General features: G+C 38.5%; 1 pseudogene; it reads left to right on the forward strand.

Annotated features, from left to right (window-relative positions):
- The first annotated feature begins 1013 nt into the window (after positions 1 to 1013).
- LOC118802142 lies at positions 1014 to 1144 on the forward strand (annotated as a pseudogene).
- Positions 1145 to 3676: the final 2532 nt, after the last annotated feature.

A 3676-nucleotide genomic window follows, 5' to 3' on the forward strand; every position in this document is an offset into this window, starting at 1 on the left:
CTACTCAGGCTTTAGCAAGAAAATCAGTGTTTGTAAAGAAGCCATTAAATGAGTTCCTTTTTAGATTGAGTTTCCTTTTACACTGATGGCGTTTCTTTTTCTAAATAAGTGGGTCAGTATTCTAAAAGTAACTTTTATCCTGAATACTTTCTTTATAAAACTCTAAATACAGGTGCTAATTTCAGTAATCTGAATACATATTCCCAATACTTGTATTCCTGATTTACCTCATTGTGAATGAATTTGGAATGTTCTGACAAAGTGAATGCTCTCACATCAGGGGACTGTCTTCTTTTCTACAAACAAGATGAAGATGGAAGGAAACAATCAGAGGAATCATGAATCAGACATTCAGAAGCCTGAAGACCCAAACAGAAGACAGGACATTCTGGAGAAACACTGTCCACATGGTCATCATGGAAAGGACCTGATGACAATTAATTAGATGAGTGACCCTTATTAGTCCCAATATGGGGAAATTTCACCTCCGCATTTAACCCATCCGTGCAGTGAAACACCACACACACTAGTGAACACACAGCAGTGAGCACACTTATTGACCAGGGTGTATTTTGGTTTTCCATCTGAATTTACATGACCAAATCTTAAGGCAAATTATTCAGTAACTTATTTATTATTTATTTTTTAAAAGCTCCCCTCAAATTAACAGAACATCTGTTTTATTAAACACATATTGCTATATGCTTACAATTTACTGCTGAAAGCCAAAAATCTTAGACGCTCTTCGTATTATTTTATAAAAATAACGTTTACAGAGCAGATCACTGAAGAGACGCCATCTGTTTATAGTTTATAGCCCAGATTTGTGAAAAATGGGTCGACTTTCAGTAGAAAAAAAAGAGTTCAGCTTCTTTTATTATAAGGGTTTAAAATTACATCACCATCTATTTGACTGGAAAGAAGACAGTTACAGCTCTCATACGACCCCCACCTTTAGAATGTAGCTTATGAAATATGAAGGTTATGAAGAATATGATGAAGTGCGTTTTGGAACCACCGGTGGTCTCAAGGAGTTGAAGAGGTTAAATTGATTTTTAGAACAGGGAGACGGGAGAGGAGCTTGCTCCGTCAGCTCCACGCATCGACCTGGTATTGCAGTACCTCCAGGAACGGTGCACCTCCTAGAGAATTTCCTCGTTATGGGACTAATAAAGGATTATGTTTTCACATCGGTCATTAAATTAAGCTAATTAACAAGCACAGGTAGCTAATAAGTCGATTTACATGCTTCAGAGTGACATAAAATGACCAAAAAGAGCATCGAATCGTTAATTGTGGTTATTATAGACAGTTCCAGCTGTCTCTCCAGCAGGTGTGAAATGAACTAGAACTAAAACTGTAAGTTCAGTTGGTTCATATCTGGGTTAGTTATGTTCTCATTGAGACTTGTTCTCCAGTGTCTTCCTAAGTATGTTCTTAAGTGTGTTCTTGAAAAAGATCCTAAGAAAAAGTCTGCGTCAGATTCATGACGTGTTCTTAAAGCGCAGACCTGTTCTCACCTTTGTGCTCTTGAGTGCGTGTAGATTCTGCTCTTACACTCTCAGAAATAAAGGTACTGAACTGTCTCTGGGTCAGTTCTCCTCATTACTGGGGTGGAACCCTCAAGGGTCCATCTCAGTACCTTCAGTCAGGGAACATAACTGAACCATAATCCACTGAAATGCTCTGTTCTAAGCTGTACTGACTCCACACACCCCGTCTCGTCTCCAGGCTTTTATTTTACTGTTCTGTTTAAAACATTCGGTTATGAAAAGGTACAAATACGAACTTTTCACCTGGAAACACTTATTGAAGGTTCACAATCAGACCTTAAAACCACTGTTGGAGCTTTGAGGGAACATTTACACTGTTTGTACCTTGATGAGCGAAAAAGTACCTACAACTGTGTAAATGAGTTTTAAGAAGAAATGTCTTCTTCAGAAAGAAGGAGTGTTGGAGGGATGGTGCACAGAATAGTTATCGCACTAAAAGGGTAAATAAATAGGAACACAGTTACAGTGTTGACTTTAATTGAAGTAAACATGTAAATTTAAAGTACAAATCCATCAATGATCCATCAAAAATGAGTGAACGTAACTAGATAGTCTGCGCACTGTTGAACTAAAACTATGTTAAACTAAAAATGTAACTCTGCATGATCGTGAAGGAGGTGAAAGGTGTTTTACCTAAATATCACAGTTGCTGTATAGATACTGCTTAAACCTGCTCAATAAAAGTGGTGATGAAAGCAGCGGTCACTCTTACATAACAAGAAAAATGGACAAGCTATTCAGATGTGTTTACAAATGGCTTAACCCACAATTAAAGTGGACCTGTTTTGCTCATTTTCAGTTCATAATTTTATTTTTGCTCTACTAGAACAGATTTACAGCTTCAAAGATCCAAAAACACATTATTTTCCTCATACTGTTCATCTCTATTCACCCTCTGTCTGAAATGCTCTGTTAGAGCTCCTGTGTCTTTAAGCCCCGCCTCCCAATGAGCCCAGTGAGCTCTGATTGGTCAGCTCGCCCCCTCTGTTCTGATCGGTCAGCCTCCAGAGCGGTTCCCCCCTCCAGGTTCTGCCCCTGTCCTGCAGTCTGCAGACAGACCCTTCTCTCCTGAGCAGCTGTAAACTCTGCTGTGGCTGTTTCTCCAGCGGTGTCGGTTCTGCTGTATCAGTTTGATCCAGAGTGGATCCTGAAAGTCCGGTCAGCGTCTCTCCACACGCTACAGCACTGAACACACTCTTCCTCCTCCATTAGCCGCTGTGCGCTGTGGGAGGGGGCCGAGCTCACCGGTAGGTGGGCAGTAACTCTGACATCAGATGAACCAGGACTCTGTCGTCTCTGTGTGTAAAGTGTTGAGCTGCTAGTGAGCAATGAAGGTGAAAGGGGAGGTCTGAGAACCCCCTGCTGTGAAAAACTATTCACACCGCTCCACAAAGACGGCCGTGCCGAGATAAAACGGACACCCGCAGCTTCAATCAAACAGTCCTGCACAGCTGACACAATAAACAGCACTTAAACAGAAATAAACAGTTTTGTAAATGATAACTCGCTCGCTCAGCTATGAATATATTCCATCAACATTAGTAAAGAAATAAATGTACAGTTGAGCTGCATGTGGACTATAGAGGCCCATTTCTGCCACTTAAAGTAAAAATCCAGCACCTAATTATTTTTTTTTAAGTGAAATGCTATGCCATTACTTTGCTATACTTAGTCATTATTTTGAGACGCTTTCTTATAATTTTGAGATGCTATCTCATTTTTTCAGACATAACTCGTTATTTTCACACACTATCCCATGATTTTTAGATATTATCTCATTATTTTGAGATGTTATGTCATTACTGTGAGATATCTAATTAATCTGATTTTCTCACACCTTACTTTGAGATTTCTTAGTTATGTTAAGATGTTTTCTCAGTATCTGACGTTTCATGATTTTGATGAAAAGCATGAAAATATAAAGAAATACAAAAATATATTTAAATATAATAAATGTCAAACAATAAAAAAAGATCATCTCAGAATAATGATCTCACAATACTAAGATAATAATATAAAATTATGACTTAATAGTGCAATTTATTTAAAAATGAAAACATAATCAGGTGCCGGATATTTTTTACTGTAAGTGTCTGGAATGAGCTTCCATGTGACAAACAGCC

This window comes from Colossoma macropomum, unplaced genomic scaffold, assembly GCF_904425465.1.
Source record: "Colossoma macropomum unplaced genomic scaffold, Colossoma_macropomum, whole genome shotgun sequence".
NCBI lineage: Eukaryota > Metazoa > Chordata > Actinopteri > Characiformes > Serrasalmidae > Colossoma > Colossoma macropomum.